This window comes from Phoca vitulina, unplaced genomic scaffold (genome assembly GCF_004348235.1).
Source record: "Phoca vitulina isolate PV1807 unplaced genomic scaffold, GSC_HSeal_1.0 scaffold2, whole genome shotgun sequence".
Taxonomy (NCBI): Eukaryota; Metazoa; Chordata; class Mammalia; order Carnivora; family Phocidae; genus Phoca; species Phoca vitulina.
Window position 1 is genome coordinate 72,885,564 of NW_022589705.1, and position 17,784 is coordinate 72,903,347.

Genomic DNA, 17,784 nt, shown 5'->3' on the forward strand with positions numbered 1-17,784 from the left:
AAATAAATGATCTTTCTCCCTGGCATTGGCAGTCACAAGGGCCAAGTGTCTAGGTTAGGACTCGCAAGGGTTCGCAAGAGTTCAGAACATCCAGTGCCCCTTGCTGCCATCAAGAATGCAGAGGGATAGTCACCTTCATGACACGGATAGATCTGAGTTGGGTGGATAAAAATCTATGGGGTGCTCCTGGGTTTTAGGCACCCCAGAGAGGGGCCTGAGCTAGGGCTTGGCAATGCCCTTGTGGGGAACCTTCCTCCAAGATGCTTGGCTTGTGGCCACTTTTCTGCAGGAGCAGCCCTAAGCAGAGTGGGTGAGCGCCGGGGTGAGTGAGTGGGTCATGGACTGCTTTGAAAAATGGGCGCAGGCTCTTCATTCTTTCTCTAGAAAATTGCTCAGATCCCCCAAGTTTTGCATATCATTTTAAGGCAGCCTATGAAACCCGTGATAAGAATGTAAAGCCAAGGGCTTTGGAATCAGATAAATCTTAATAATTCCTTCCCATTTGCAAGCCATGGGATCCTGGGCAGGCAACCTTAGTTCTTCCTCCCTGTAAGGAAATGATAATAGTATTGACCTAATAGATTTGCAGGATGGCCCATGTGAAGCAGTAATCCATATGCCTAGCATGTAGTAAGTGCTTAGTAAACATTAACCAGTATCATTATTAACATGAATAATAAGAACTAGTAGGGAGTAACTATAAATCATGTACTCTCTCTATGCTGCATCTGTAAAATGAGGATATAATGGTTCCTGCTTTGCAGACACCTTTAAGGAAGAGTTACTTAAAAGGATACGTGAGAAGCACTTAGCCCAGACCTGGCACATTGTAGGTGCTCAATAAATAGTAGCTGTTTATCATTATGCTGGTTTTTATCTTAATGAATATGACTGATTATTTCCTGCCCCCCCATCTGCTGAGGACAGGCTTGGGCTGAGGGGGATCCTGATGAAGGCCTTGGCAGCTGGCCCATGACAAAGATGGTGGAGTTCATGATGGACTCGGGTGGGGGATAAGGAGTCCACAAAACAACCACATGATGCGAGCTGTCGACCCCAACCCTGTGATGGATATGCTGTGTGACCTTAGCTAAGCCTCTTTCCCTATCTCGACAGCACTTTCCCAAACATATGCTGGGCAACTGAAGTTGATGATTTGCAATGTAGTTGCATTGATTTGTAGTTGGCTCAGCCCATCTAGTTAATTGCTGGAGAGATTTCCTGTAGCTGACACTGGGTCTAGACAGGTGTGGCCTGATGCCAGTGGTGGACCAGGGAGCGGGGGAGGCAATAACTTGACCAAAGGCAAAGAATGCCCCTCCTTTGCCTTCTTTCCTTGGGAAAAATAGGGCTCACTGACTACAGGTGTCTCCTGAAACCTCCTGACCATTGTGGGTCCTTCCCTCCATCACATCTAGAAGCTTCAAGTTGGGCCACGATTGCCTACTGTCACCGTCCCAGCAAGCCAGGCAGCCAGGACCTCTCTCCATCCTTCCCTAGCCTTACTTGAGACCAGGAACCACGGGCTGCCTTTCGCTCAATGCTTCGGCCAGGGTGGTGGGATGCCCAACCTGTGCCGCCTCCACCATTTGCTTACAGATCTCTCAGAGCCTTCATTTCTCCTTCTGTGGAACAGGATGAATAGCCCTTGCCTCCCCTTACCCTGTGGCAGAAAGGCAGGACCTCTCCATGTGGAGCAGGGACAGTGATGTGGCCACCAATGAAGCCACTGTGCCCTTCACCAGCCCTTGGAGTGAGCTGGCGCACCCCAGCAACCTCTCCTAGGGGCCCGAATGGAAGACCGGCTGGGGGTGGTGGAGATGCTGTTTCTCACCCTGGATTTGCTCCCTCCCAGGCCAGCCCCCTTACTCTGGAGTGTTTCTCTGCAGGAAATTCCTGATGCCATCTCTCCACCTTCCTCCTCCATCTCCCCGCCAGCCCCTGATTCCACGTTCACCCTTGTTAACCTTAAAAATCAAACTGCCAGTTATTTTACCAGCAAAAAATGGGTTTATTCAAGAACCGCAAATCACAATCTAGAACAAGCAGCCTATGGCAAAACCACAGGCAAGACCAGGAAATGAAGGAGAGAAACTCTCTTTTATAGAGGAAAGCGGGAAGTTGGGAGGGGCTGTTCTAAACAGAAAGTCCGTTGGAGTTAACCTGGGAGCTGGAGTCTGGTGGCTTTTCGTTGGCTGAGTTGTGGCGATGGGTCATTGGCTGGGCTGTTGCTGGGGGAGGAGGAAGGCTGCTTACTTCCTGCTGGGACAGTAAGGTCGTGAAAGTCCCTCTCTTCCCACGGGGTCTGCCATGGACTTCCAGTGGTAGGGCGGACTCTATTCTAAACGAGGTTTGCCTTTATGAATTTTCACAGTCCACACCCTTTCCTGGCACTGCCTCAACTCCCACACTGTTCCTGTGGGCCAGCTCCCAGCCCTCCATTTCAGGGCTCCTACCCCCCCTCCCCAGGTCCTTCCTTGGGCACCATGTTCATACATGTTCACGGCCAGTGTCACAGCCTATCTTCCTAGGGCAAGTGAGAGCAAGCGGGGCTGGGGTGACTCCAGATACCCTGGGCTGCATTATTAGAAGCATACTATCTAGGAGGAGGGAGGTGACAGTCTTGCTCATGGCCCTGCCAGGCCACCCAAGTGTTATACTCAGTTCAGGTCCCCTGTTATCATGTCCAGAGAAGTGGGTGACTTTCCTTTAGAAAACACTTCTCACTGTCTGTAATTACTTAAGTGACAATTTGTTCATGTCTAGCTTCCTCACCAGATTGCATGTTCCATGAGGCCAGGGGCCAGATGAACTGGTGTAGTTCACCTTGTGTTTACAGCTCCTGCCCACATGTTGCCATGTAGTAGGTACCCAGTATCAATTTATTGAATATATGAATGGATGAATGGATGGTAAAATGGATGGATAGACAGGCTAGGAGGGAAAGTAAAGACTTTCTGTAGAGCCAGCCCCTTACAAGTGTGAGTTTAAAGGAAGTTAATGTTAACCTCAAACACAAAGCTGTCTGTTATTTTTGGAGCAAAATTGGTTTATTTGGGGATAATAGAGATATGCAATTCAAGATAAGCAAGCTATGCCAAAACCATAGGCAAGTCCAACAAACAAAGGAGAGGAAACTTATTTTATGGAGAAGAGGGAGGAAGCTGGGAGGGGTTGTTTTGAAAAGTACCTGGAGAAAAGCAAGAGTTCAGGTTGAGGATGGTTTCTCATTGGCTGAGTTGCTAGGGTAGTTGATTTCTTATAAGAGATGCAATCTACATCTCTCCCTGTTGGGACTTGTAATTGATGATTCTTTCCTCTTAATGATTCTTCTATTGGGGTCTGTAATTGACAATTCTTCCTGAAATTGACTTTGAATGGTATAGCTCCCCCTCCAGCCTCCCTTTCTAGCTTCACAAATCTACTTTAGTGAAGTTTCTCTTTATTAAATTTCATAGTTAGAAGGGAGAAGAGCCCTATATGCAGAAGTCAGTGTTCTGTGGCTGTCTGGGACGGCATCCCATCTCTGAACCAGAACTCAGGTCTCCCCCCACCCCGAGCCCAGGGCATTGCCAGAAAGAACAGGATGGACCACGGGGTCCTGGACATGCTTCTCCCCACCCCTACACTACCATCACCACCCCCCACTCCATCCCATCGGATGGCAACCTTGTGCCCCCAACCATCTTGCTTTCAGGAAATTACATGATCCTTTCAGGAACACCTGAAACTTAACTGGATTCCATTTTTGGGGTTATTTACATTTTAATGACCAGGAAAAAACCACTTCAGTCCAAAGGGTGATACAGATGAGGTAAGACAGCAAGCCCTTGTGTGAGGCTCTGTAGGTGTTTAGAGAGAAGGTCCCTAGGTAAGGAGGTCTTGATGGTTGTCTGGTTGATGTCTTCCTGGCAGGTTTGTGGGCCATGCAGCTTCTTATCCCAACTCCTGTTCCCAACAGGTACTGTTCCAGAAACGTTCTTGATTTCCCAAACAGGGCTGGGTTCTCAATGGTGGGCATCATGGCAGCCTTTCAGAGCTGAGCTGCAGGCTCTCCTTTTCTCCTTGCCCCAGACTAGGGTTCCTCTACCTGCCCAGGCCACCCAGGCTGGCCGGAAGCCCCAGTTCAGCTCCTCCCAGAAATGTTTTTTCTGCACCGGGGCCGTAGCTTTTGCAGAGACGGGACTGGAATGGCCAGGCTGCTAAGAAGCCAGGAGTGGGTTTGCAGCAACCCCCAACCCCTCCCTGTAATTAGGCAGGCCCTGGTGGGAAAGAGGAGGGGAGTGAGAGCAGACAAGCAGCACCAGGCAACAGAAAGACGACCGCATGAAGTGCCTGTGGATTCTCAATGTAAACAGTCTCCCCAAAGGCCCAGATGGCTATCCATGACCCCAGAGAGAACCCTGGGGCTCTCTGGGGAGGGTGGAGATGGGTTGAAGGAGAAGGGCCTTTCCCCAGGCAGTCTGGGTGGGTGGGAAATGCTCTCGCAATGAAAAGCAGACCCACTTGAGCCTAAGTGGCTGGTCCGTGCAGCGCAGGTGTGTGGTATTCACAAGCCTAGCATTTGCTCTAATGGCAAGGCACTGTGGGCCCTGGCTGTGATGCTCAGCGTGGCCCTGCCACCCCCTTCTCAGCCACTTTGTGACTTCCCATCAGCGAAACGAATACGCAGAACGCACACGACAGTGGCCTGGACGGCCGGGCACGGGCAGACACACGCACTCACGTCTGCACACGCAAGCACGTTGGCCTGGGTTCTGACCCAACACCTGGATGAAGGTGGTAGAAAGGCACCTCCAAACCCAGCTAAAGATCCTCAGGGACCGGCTCTGGAGCTGCTCCGTCACAGAATGCTCGGGAACCCCAGATGGAGAACGCCGGACTGGCCAGAGCACCGGGTTCGAGTCCCAGCTAGGAGCTCAGATTTGCCGGGTGTTCCTGTACCCCTAGCACCATGCCACGGGCAGAGTGTGCCTTCTGTCCTCACCTTCTCAAAACAAACGCTGCAGCAGATGTCCTCGTCCCATTCTACGGATTAGGGAACTGGGATCAAGGAGCTTGCCGGACATGCTACAGCAAAGAGGCAAGGCTGGGATTCCAGTGAGATATGTCCGATTCCAGTGGGACACAGCGGGTTCTGTCACCCTGCTGCTTACTAACCTCACACCCTGCCTGGAGTCTCGGGCTCCTGTGCACACCAGAGGTGCGGATGTCCCCTACTCCGTGCATGGCACTGTGACCGCACGAGCGGGTGCCACACATCCGTCTACTCACCCTGGGGTTGTTAAGCCTCTTGATGCACGGTAGATTCTAGGCCAGAGATTCTGACTGTCTGAGATCGCAGAGAGCATTTTCGCTATAAAACTCCACTCTAACGACTCAAACTTTCCTTTCCTTGTGAAAAAGAACGTGGAAGAAGCAGCCCGAGCCAGACTTGGCAGTGCCCGGACCCGAGAGGACTCAAGGGGATGAATTTCTGTGAGCTTGCCCTCTGGCCTCCCTGATTCATTGTCTTGAGGGCAGAAGACAGAGCCAGTGGGAGGGGGTTGGAGGCAGCTGATCCTCCAACAGCACCCCCATCCACTTTCCCCCCACTCCCCCCCCGCCCCCACAGGAAGTAGAAGAGACCACCCCCCCCCACCTTCCTCCCCCAAACCATCTTTGTCTTGTGCGGTCTCCCGGGCCTAGAGCAAAGGACATTTACTTTGTTCATCCCTGAATCCGCAGCCACCAAGAAAGGGGGGGGCGGGGTTCTGGGAAGAGGGACTGGACAGGCAGGAGGCTGATTTCTCCTGTGTCTTGGCGAGCTGACCCACTGATGGCCGAAGCCACCAGCTCTAGGCTGACCTGACAAGGCTGAGGCGGCAGATTCCCGTTCCAAATAGCAGCCTTCTCCTCACAGCATCCTGAGCACAAGCGAAGCCCCAGCCACCTACGTGGTGGAGTTGGAGGGCTGCCCGGCTTCCCGGTCTGGCACCTCCACACCGAAGTGTCCCAGTTACAGGCCCACGGAGACACATGCAAGCCGAGGGGGAGAAAGGCCCTGGGAGACACCGTCGTGGGATGAAGCTGAGCTTCTGGGTTCTTTATATCAGAACGGGGGGAGGCCACAGGAGAGAGGAGCGCGGGGCCTCCGAGAAAGACGGGCTGGCTGGGAGCTACCATCTGGTGGATGCTCTCTTACTTTTTTCTGCTCAGGCCCCAAAGCAGAGGAGCCAAGAGTCTCCTTCCCTCGCTTCACCTGCGAGCTTCTTCTCACCTCTCTTTGCGAGAGATTCTGCCCCAGGCACACATCTGGTCACACCTGGTTGTATGAGTCAGTGTGCATTTATGAAGATGTGTGTATACATACGTGTGTGTGCACGCACGTGCATGTGTGGGCAGGCTGGTGTGTGTGTAGGACACATGGAAGTACGTGTGTGTGTGTACCAGTTGTTTCAGACAAGCAAAAACCCGTGTGTTCGCGCATGCGTGTGCATTCTCAGCCCACCCGTCTCTAGACTCTTTTCCCTGCCTGGGTAAGGAGACCTCCAGGCTGCTTCTCTCCTGAGTCTACACTTGCATAGGGGATCTCATTCTGATCCCTAGCTTCTTTTCCTCCCCCATGAGAATGAAACTTACAAATCTATACCTCCAACCTCCAGTCTCTCTTCCAAGCTCTAAAGTCTTGTTTCCAATGGATGACTTGTGTACCTCTCAAACCCAATGGTCCCAAACTCTCCCTTATCACCCGTTTCCCCAAACCAGTTTTACCCCCAGCCCCGAGTATGCCAGAGACCGCACCACTGCCTTCCCAGCCTCCTTCGTCCCTCACACTTTATTACAGAGGCCTGTGAAACGTCACCTGCTGATTTCCCTGCTGCCGTCCTAGGCCAAGGCCGTCTCACCACACACCCACTCCACTCACGAGCCCCTCACTGGTCTCCCAGGATCTAGGCTCTCTGGCCCCTCTACACCCAGGTCCGGGTGAGTGGGGCCCTTTTTAAAAGCATGAGCCTGGATCATATCACTTTCTATCAACAACCTTTTGCTGGGTTCCTGTGGCCTTTGAAGTCAGTTATACTTGAACCCAAATCTCCCCTCTGCTGCTTGCTACCTGTGGGACCCCGTCCACGTTACCAGACCTCTCTGAACCACACCGTGGTTTTCAGAGTTACAGTCAAAACTAGCAAGACAACATACGAAAGGACTGCAAAGTGTCTTTTCTGTAATATATACGTTATATAAATATGTTTAAATATACATACTATAAATGTGTAAGTATTATATAAAATATGTATTTTCTTAATTCCAGTTCCTTGGTTTGTGGGGAGAAGTGTGTGCGCGTGTGTGTGCATGCATGCACGTGTGAATTTGCAAATATGTAGGAAAATGAGGGTTGCATGTAACTACATGCACACGAATACTCTTACTTATCTATCTTGTCATTCATTCATTCATTCAGCATGCAAGCAAGAATTTGTTGACCCTATTATGTCCCACGTGTTGGTTCAAACTGTAGAAAGACCCAAATTCTAGCCCTTAAGAATTTGGCATCACATCTGAACTTCCTCTCAAGTCCTATGCCCTGGCGAAGTCCAGAGTCATCCGTCAAATCCCACTTCCCTTGTTGAGTCCCAGTTTAAGGAGGTGTGATGATGTTTTCAGGGAGGGCAGACTGGCCCTGTCCCTCCATCACTGAGGGCCCCTCACCTGGAATTATTTGTCTTAGAAATCACCAGGCTCCACAGAGCCCTTCGGCAGCCTGGCAGGCCTGTCTTCTGCCTCGCTTTGTTCTGCCTAGCGAGCGGCCATGGTCCGTGCAGACGGTGGCCGGCGTAGAGGGGCAGAGGGCGGGTGAGGGCCCTGCACACCCTTCCTGGGAAAGCCATGCTTGCCTTTGTAGGGGGCAGGGAGGTGGAGGTCGGCCAGACTCCATCAAACGGAAGGCTCTCCAATTTACTTTCAGGAAGGAGCTCCATTAATGCCAGCGTTTGGGGAAAAAAACAAAAACACTAATCACCATCCGAAATGTACATGCTATTTCCCATCTGGTGTGCGGAATTGGATCGTCTTGGGAGTCTCGGGAAAAGGCAGCAGATGGGCTGGGTTTGGAGCTCGTCTCCCCACAGGCAGTGGGGAGAGGAGGAAGAGGCTTGGCACAGGCAACCAGCCTGCGTGAGGAATGGTGGGCCCCGCCGGGCCCCCATCAACTGGGTCCTGGAGGAACCCTCCCCACTCTCAGATGCCTGATGCAGCCAGAGCAGCTGCGTTGACTGCCCCTGTGGCTTCTGGTCCATTCTGGGAAGCGGTGGCTTGTGCTCGCAGTTTGTAGGATCTCCGCGGCAGCTCAGGCTGCAGTGGTACCAGAGAGAGATTGGAGGGGCTCAGACGCTGGCTGGTACTGCTTCTTAGCTGTGCAGTATGGGCCAGTCCCTTTCCAGGGATCGTAGTCAGTGCCTCCCAGAGTCACCGAGAGGCTCCATGAGGCCCGGGGCAACACCTCACACTGTGCCCACACACATTATTACTTGGTTTGGATGCCCCCGGGCAGGAGATTTAGGGGTGCTCCAGAGAGGATGGGGGCATCATCATAGACCTCTGCCGGGGAGGAGGCCTCACCCTCGAGCTTACGTGCAGGCTGAGGGAAGAGGTGTCCAGGTCCCCACGCTGCACCATGGCAAAGGGGTGTGTGTGTCACAGACAGCAGCTCATCCTGTGACCTTTGAGTGGAGTCAGGAAGGAGAAGGGCAGGAGACTGGAGCAGCTCCCAGCAGGTGGACAGAGAGAAACTGGAAGGGAAAGAAGGGGTTGGGAAAACAGAGTTCCTGCAGAGAAGGACAACGGAGAGACAGCAAAGCATGAGCAATGCTCTCCGAATTCTGCGTGGTGGGGTCCCTTCTGGAGAGGGGACGCCCCCCTCCTCCATCTGACCCCCACAGATGAGTGCTGTCTTATCAAGTGGCAGGATGCCAACAACACCTTTCTTGTCTGCGATGACTTTCAGTCGCCCTCCCTGGGACACCCCTCCCCGCAACATCTAATTAAAGGGAGGAAAGTAATTAAGGAAGGGCATGTAACATTCCCTGTAACACTAAACTTAATAACACCCTCTCCCCTCCCCCACTTCCAATCCATAAATATGACACGCAGAACAACTCGCTGCAACACCAAATTGTTTATTGCTTGCTAAGCTGGAAAGTACTTGAATTAACCTACTGCATAAGTGGAGTTAGGAAAGATCCAGGCATCTTTAAGTGGAAAGAGGACGTGAGCCAGACAGAGTCCTCGTCTGGGACCCCAGAGGATGAGGCTTCACTCACTCTCTCATGCACTCATTCATACAAGCGTTTGAGTGCCCACTGGGTAACAGAGCATTTGGTAGTGCTTGGGACACAGAGAATGAACCAGCATCGCCCCTGCAATTTGACACATGTTGCCTTCTGCAGCTTTAGAAGTGGCAGTTCTGAGCCAGTGATGAGGGGAGGGGACGCTCCTGGGGCGGGGGATTAAAAGGAGATGACGGGACAGCCCCTCCTTCTCGGCTGGGCCATTGCTGTTCACCAAGCCTATCATATACGCAGGCTCTGTGGGGGGTCCAGAGATGAAGCAGCCGCTGCCCCTGACCTAGAGAAGCTCACAGTCAAGTTGGGGAGAGGGACGAGGACTCGGCATGAATTGCAGCATTAAGAGGGCCAACCCTTAATTAAGACATGTGCCAAGGGCCGGGAAAACAGAGGGGTGGGAGCATCCACTTTGTCTGGGGGGAGTGCTAGGAAGGATCACAAAGGGGCTGACATTGAAGGGGGGTTTTGAAGCGTAACTAGGAATTCCCAGCAGGGGAAAAGGGTAGGGGAAGAGCTAGGTATGAGGAAAAGCTGGTGCAAAGACTCGAAGGCATGAACGGGGAGGTGATCTGCTTGGGCTGAAGTTGAGAGGGGTGGGGGCAGGTCCGGGAGCAGGAAGGCATGGAGGTAAGAGGGAGGAAGATACTCTCTCCTACGAAGAGAAGCAGGATACCGTCTGAGGGTCGGGCTGCCTGGATTCAAAACCTGGTTCCACCACTTCCTAACTGTCCCAGTTTCCTCATCAGCAGACTGGAAAGAATAATGGCACCTACCTTATAGGGCAATTGTGTGGAGTAAGGGAGTTGACACCTGTCAAGTGCCTAGAACCTTGCCTGCACGGATAATGCCTATGATTACTATCAACTTCATTATCAACACCCTGCCCTGGCATGCTTGTCTAGCAGACATCCCAGTGTTTTGCATTTCAGAGAGGTCGGTCCAGCAGTGGTTTCCCAGGAATTTCCCAGGGATTCCTAGGAATCCCCTAGGAAACTTGCTCAAATCCTTATTCCCAGACCCCACCCCAGAATGACTGAGTCAAAGCCCCTCAGATAAATGGGCAACCAGGGATATTTGGGGGACAATGAAAATGTTCTAAAATTAGATTGTCATGATGGTTGCATGACTCTGTAAATTTCACTAAAAACCGGTGAATTGTATACTTAAAATGGATGAAGTTTATGGTATGTAAATGATGCCTTAATAAAGCCATTAAAAACCAGTTCCCCAGGTGATTCTGTAAGCAGCTCTGCCTTGGAGGTGGGGGCAGGCCGGGGCGGGAACTCAGAGCCTGACCGCAGGGCTGCTGGGTGAGGTGGAGGAAAGGGACGGAGAGGTCACGGAAATCCTGCAGGCGGCTTGTGCCGCGCTCGCCTGGATTTGAGGCCGCTTCGCTGGGCTTAAACTGCTCTCTCATCTTTTCAAGGAAGCCATTGGATTTTGCTGAGGGCTCTCCCTCCTCAGGGCTTCTCCAGCACCGGCGTCTGCCCACCTGCCATGAGCACGTGGCCCCACCGGCGGGCTGCTCTGCTTCCAGGCCTGGTCCCCCCACTAGTCCCGGGAGCTCCTCAAGGGCAGGTGCACGGGGGCACAGATGAGGTGGTCTCCTAGCACACAGGGGGTCTCTGGGCCTACACCACCCCGGGCTTCCTCCATGCGGGGTGTGGATAGCGCTTCAGAGCCTAGGTGGAGAAGGTACTAAACTTGGCCTTCACATTCTGGTTGCTCAGAAGCCACTCTCTTCTGGCCATCAGCTTTATCTGTGGCTTTTTCTCTTCTTCAAGGCCGGAGCTGCTTTTATAGGGTATATTTCCCCTCTTGGATTCCCAACTTTGTCCCCTCTGCTCTTTCCTGGGTCACCACCATTCCTAGTTGCCTTTCTCCAACTCTTGCTTGGGTTCCAAGAGCTCCTGCTTTGGATATGACCCCTTGTTTGCCCCTTTGTTCCCTCTTTGAGTTCTCAAGTTCTCATCTGTCCCCTCAAACTCTCCACATGTTACCCTTCTGTGACCCCACGATCCCCACCTGCATCTCCCTGTCCCTATCTGTGCCCCTTGGCCTCTGCCATTTATTGCCATGGATTCCACCTGTGACCCTATAGCCCTCCCCACGTGACCTCAGCCCTTCCTGGCCTCCCTGGGATAGAGGGTTGCCAGTAAAAAGGAATAAATGCATGGATGAGGGGAGCAGCTGGGCAGATATTTGGAACTAGCTGCAAGTGTGGTTGGTATAAAGTGTTTTCCCTTGAATTATCTGGAAAATTATTTTTATTTTTTGCTCAGTGGTATGTGTGCAGATGCAGGCATGGGCCTCAACTCCACACCACGCTCTGTGGAATTCTTGTCCATACCCTTGCCCTTCTGTCCTGGCCTCTGGTCACAGGACAAGAGTCAGCAAGATAATAACCATCTAGCTAAGGGCTCCCGACTCCCTGGGGCACATCCCACACGTCAGCTCTCTCCTAGGGCATCCAAGGAGGAGGAGTCATGTAAAAAGCCATCTGGGGTCCCATTTTAGCTACTCTGTCATGCTCCTCTCTTCCCTGGGGCATTAAGGACACCATTAAAGACCCAAGTCCCCTGACCCAACACGTAGGGGCCCTCTTGCACTCGACACAGAGAGCCTGTGGGCCATGTCAGATTCCCTCATGTCCCAGAATGGGCATCAGAATCTTGTTCTCTGGTTCCCATCTCTCTTGAAGCTGCTCAGAGCTTCTCTGGGCTTCTCTGGGTGCCTCTGAGCATCCTGGTTCTTGGAAGGGATGCACGTGCATGCTGGAGAGCAAAGGGACTTGGTTGGCAGATTCAACAGAATGACAAAGCCAAATCAGAGAAATGAGGCTGTGGCCACTGACACATGTTCCTGCCCGGCCCCATCAACTCAACCCAACCAGACCCAGGTGGGGGGTGGGAGCCTGGGATTAATTGAGGGGCAGAACCCAGATCTCCTGGTGCCTCAGAGATAGCACAGAGCTGGGGCTGGCTTCTGCGGCAAGGCCCCCCTTCATCCCAGGTCCAGGCTACCCCCCAGATTTCCTCTCCCTGCTGCCTCCCCCAGCTGCATCCCTTCACCCTCAGCATTTAGCAGCGAGGCAGCTAGGCCTCCTAGGCCTCAGAGCCAGCCTGGGGACCCCAGACCCCCTGAGTCTTCCGAAGGCTCCCAGCTCCAGATGGGGAGGGAGAGGTAGGTGTTCTCTTTCTAAATAGGATCTCCTGAATTGTTTCTCAGGCCAGAGGCCCGTGGAATGTCCCTGGGGATGAGAAGGTCCTGGACTGAGATGCAGGGAGAGCGCATCACCAATGTCAGGGCCAATGTCAGGACCGAGAGGCAGCCCAGGCTGGTAGGGGTGGGGGCTTGGTGGCAAGGAAGGTGTCTGGAGAAATGTCCAAGCCTGGCAGCAGGTTTGGGGTATAAGCCTTAGGCTTCCCTCCTCCTCTCGATGGCAGAAGAACAAAGAGACCCCCACCCCCAGCAACCCCAGCTTCTGTGGGCATTCCATGCAGTGTTGGTGGGTGGGGGAGGGGAGTAGAAGATCTGCTTGACACACAGCATTCCTTCTGAGCCTTTCCCCACCCCCCGGGAACCCTGGAAGGCCTGGAGTGAGTGTGAGTGTGTGCGTGTGTGTGTGTGTGTGTGTGTGTGTGAGAGAGAGAGAGAGAGAGAGAGTGTGTGTGTGTGTGTGTATATGCATAGTCCTTCGTCCTGGACACTTACAAGAGAGAGGGTTTCTCCCAGGGCCTATTCAAGGCCCACCATGGCCATGCAGCAGAGTGAGTTAATCACTAAGTACAACGCACTCTGACCAGGTGTTGGGTACTAGTCTAAGCACATCACGTGTGTTAACTCATTTAATCCTCACAACAAGCCTGCAGGGCTGATATTATTATTATCCCCATTCTACAGACAGGAAACAGAGGCACAGAATTTGGTAAATTGTCCAGAGGCACTCAGCTGGGAAAAGACAGGGCCGATGGGAGGCCAGTCTGCCTGGCTCCAGAGTTCATGCTTTCCAGAGAAGTAGGCCAGCCCTGCTCCATTCAATGAAATCTTGAGGAATCTGTCCCTTCTCCTTCCCCCAGAGGAGCCTGTAGCTTTCCTCTGCCCAGGCTGCCCCTGCCTCTGACCAGCTCCCTGAGGCTGGTGCTCAGCGTCACTGCGTCCTTGCTGCCCATGGAGGAGGGATCAGGAACAGCAACAAAGCAAAGACATGTCTGAGCTCTGAGTGCTTGGATGTGGGATGAGCTTGCTTTCTAGCACCTGCTACAGCTGGAATTTTGGCCACCCCCAGCCCTATTCCGGGCACAAACACCAACACTTTCTTCCACATTGGGCGGTTGCTAGCGGAAAATCTCTTGACGGAACAAGGTGGAATAGGGGCCATATCTGGGCGGGGGGGGGGGGGGTGCCGCACCAGGAGGTGGGGGCTGCCGCACCAGGAAGTGGGGGCTGGGACTGTCCAGATCAGAGCCCAGGACTGGCATCATGCGGAGTTGAGGACCACTCCCCTCTGGACCTGGAGCAGGGAGGCAGTATCTCTTCCCAGCAGCCTGTTGTCCCCATCTCCCTCTGGGTCCTCCTCCTGAGTGTCGAGGTCACGTGCTCCTCTCCACTCCCAGCCTGGCTGCCTGCCACCTTGTCTGTCTTGCAGGCAGAGAAGTGCCATACCTGCGTGCCAGAGAGACACAGGTGTGCCTTTGCCGCTCACACAGCGTACCACCTGCTGGAATCTTGGCGGAGGGTGGACTTGGGATGGGATCCACGGGAGAGACAGTCTGTGGCATAATTAAGAGGGAGCAAAACACAAAACAAAACAATGTTTTCCTTCCTCTCTCTTTTCTACCACTTGCTCTAATTATTTTCCCACTTTAAAATTCTACATCAACTTTAATTACGCTGGCCTCGGGCAGGGAAGTCTGGCAAACTTGGAGAAGTTCACTTGTTTATTTTCTTATCACTCAGTGATTGGATTTTCAAGGCTCTCTCTCTCTAAGAAAGGATGATGGCAGCCTCCTGCCCGCGGGGGGACAGGTGCAGACAAGAAAGGCTCCGTGCAGCCTCCGAGGGAGGCACTCCTCCAGAAAACTCTACTGCTGGCCCACTCATGCTCTAGTTTTGCCTCGCCTCTCCCTCCAACCCCTGCCTCTTGCTATTACCCTGCAAGGTCAAGGTGGGATAGAGGGGAGCAATTGTTGAGCAACCGAGAGAGCATTGGGCTTGGAGTCCAGAAACGGGTCAGAAGCTCCGTTTTGCCACTTGTTCATCCGTGTTGTGTATGGATCGTTCATGCATGTGCATTCATTCATTCATTTGCTCATTCATGCATTCATCCACTCCCTTACACATCATTTATTTGCTCATTCATCCCTTTCTCCCGACCACACGGAGCCAAGGTACATGCTTGCTTTTGCCACACCCGCCCCCAGCAAGTTATCTGTGGGAAAGCTATTTGACTCCTCTGAGCCCATTCCTTCAACCCTGGGTTGTTTCAAGGACGAAGCAATCACGTGAATGGAAGCAAGTGGGGCTCCTCTAGCCCAGGGTGGTGGCATTATGTGGCATCTCTAATATTACATCCGTCATCAGACCTGGGCTCTGGGTTTTTGTGGGCCTTGGATTTGCTAGCAGGGCCAATGCCCGGACCAACGCCACAGTCAGAGGTGTGAGCTGGATTCTGAAGGTTGCTGGATTTCGTGATCCAGTGGAAGATAGGAGAGCTGGGGGCTGTGCAGGTGCCAAGAAGCCCGGGTGGCTGCCTGGGGAGCTCAGGACACTGTGGGGGCACCCCGGGTTGTCCCAAGAGGTTGGATGGTGTCTGAGACTCAGTCTGAAAAGTGGCTGGGGACAGGAGCAGCAGGTGGGTGTCTGCCAGGGCTGGTGGGCAGGCAGTGCATGAATGACTGAGCGAGGGAGGGAAGGAGTGGGTGTGTGTGTGAGTAACTGAGCCAGGAGGCGATCGAGCAAAGGACTGAATACATGAATGAATGCGTGGACAACTGAGTGATTGAAGAGAAGAGTGGATGAGTAAACAAATGAATGAGTGAAGGAGTGAGGGAATAAGTGAGCAAGTAATTAAGCGGAAGACTGAATAATTGGATGAATGAGTGAATGTCTGAGCAAGACATTAAGTGATTGAATGAATGGATGGGTGGATGGATGGATGAGCGGAGGAATGGGTAAGGAACTGAATAAGTAAATTAATGAATGAGTGAATGACTGAGAGCATGAATAAATTAATTAGGGAATGACTGAGTGACTTCAGTGAGTGAGTGAGTGAGTGACTCTCATCCGCACACCTGGAACCAGGCCCACAGGACAGGGAGGTGACTGTTTCCTGTGGGCATTGTCCCCTCCTCCCCTCCCCCTACGACAGCAGAGCCCCATGGGCATCCGGTCCATCAGCGGCTGCGTTGTTATGTACAGATACAAACAGGATCGCCGCGTGTCGTTTACCCCTCCACCAACGGCGGCCGCATTACTGAAATGCACATGTCAGTAAAATAACATATCTCTGGTGGCTTGTCTACCTGTCTCCCTCACTGCTGAGAAATAACTCGCAGCAGCGGGTTAAGCTGACAATAAACACAGGAATTGACTTCAGTGGGAATGAACTTGCTTGACTGTCGACAAAAATCTAAGGCGCTGCTACAACCTTTGCGGGGCTTGTTGCTTGCTCGGCTGGCAGCCAGCCACTGCCGTGTTTCTTCCTTCCTGGGACAGGCACGAAGGACGAAGGCCCCAGGCTGCTGAAAGGGTCTTCTGTCCCTGGGCCCAGAGGCAAGTCTCAGTGTCCTGGAAAGGGCGGAGGCTTGGCTTTTGTGGTTGCACCAACTTTGCGGTGGAGAGAATGCCGGCGAGTGAAGAGCGGGTCTGAGAAAGGCATCTCCCTCCTCCTCCCTGCTCGGGCAGGTGGCAAAGATCCGGTCAGGGCTGGCAGTGGCCTCCTTCTGGTCCAGGCCCCCTCTGGGGTGAGAAGGGGCGAGGCAGCCCGTTCCCTCACTCTCCCGGAGGCACCCGGAGGGCAGGCCTACATAGCCACGGCGCCTCCGGCGGGCACTGGGACACTTGGAGGAGGGGCTGGAGCCTGGGCTTCAGCGTCCAGCCGCCACCAGCAGCCAGCCCGCCGGGCAGCCTGAAGGGAGATGACAGTAGGCAGGCTTCAGCAGAGGGCACTCAAGTGCTAGGAATCTGCACTCAGCAACCGCAAGCCGGTGCTCTGTGGTTTCCCTGGGAAGCGGAGATCATGAATCTCGGTAACTCGAGCCCAGGGCCTCATCACTCACCGTGATTGTGGGGGGATTGAGGGCTGGAGTGTATCGGTCTAAACAAAACGCACACACAGGGGACTCGTCCAAATGAGCCTGCCTGACCACCACTGGGAGTCTCCTCCCACCCCAGCAGAAGCCAAGGGGCCGGGAGGGGCTGGCGTCTAGGGCTTCTTCCTCCCTACCCCTACCTGTGAGCCAGTGGGAGACATGAATCTCGCTGGCAGCGACTTGGGCCAGCTCAGCCATTTTCGGGGATGTTAATGAAATGCAGGAGCACTTGTCCTTTCAGACAGCGGCCCCTTTTATTTTGGAATGAAAAGCTGCATTAGTCTGAATGAGGTTTGGAGGCCTCATAAATCCAGCGCTGGCTGCCTCGTGGGGGAGCGAGGAGCTGAGGCCTGGCTGGTGGGTAGACTTGTTTACCAACAATTCGAAAAGCCAGGATTGGTGGCTCCCTCCATTCCAGGGGATGCAGCTTGAGGGCCTGCCAGCCTGGGTCACTGCTGGTGGCAAGACAGCCTGGAGAGGTGCACCGCACCAGGGACAGGGGGCTTCGGGCTTCTTCTCCTGAGCTTGGGGGTGCTCCAGTTTGCTCTAGTAAAGGGCCCAAATCCTATTCTACTCTTAGCCTTTCTATGTACAGGCAGCCAGAAGCCCCAGTGGGCCTCTAGCAGAGCTGAGGGGATCCTCTGCTAGAGCCTGTCTCCTGCTCAGTCTAGGCAGGACAGGACAAGGGTCAAGCCTGCAAGCTTACAAGGCAGACAGGGCCACATGCAGATCCTGGCTCCTCACCCACAGCGCCTGGCAGCAATGGCCAATAAGTATCATAGGAAGGAAGGAAGAAGGAGGCAAGAAAGAAGGGAGGGAGGAAGGAGGGAGGGGGAAGGAAGAGAGGAAGGAAGGAGGAAGGGAGGGAGGGAGGAGGGAAGGGAGGGAAGGAGGAGGGAGGGAGGGAGGGAGGGAGGGAGGGAGGAGGGAGGGAAGAGGGAGAGGAGGGAGGAATGGAAGGAGGAGGGAGGGGAAGGAGGAATGGAGGGAGTGAGGAGGGAGGAGGGAGAGGAGGGAGGAATGGAGGGAGGAGGGAGGAAGGAATGGAGGGAGGAGGGAGGAAGGAATGGAGGGAGGAGGGAGGGAGGGGAAGGAGGGAGGGAAGGAGGGAGGGGTGAGGATGGGAGGAGGGAGGAAGGGCGAAG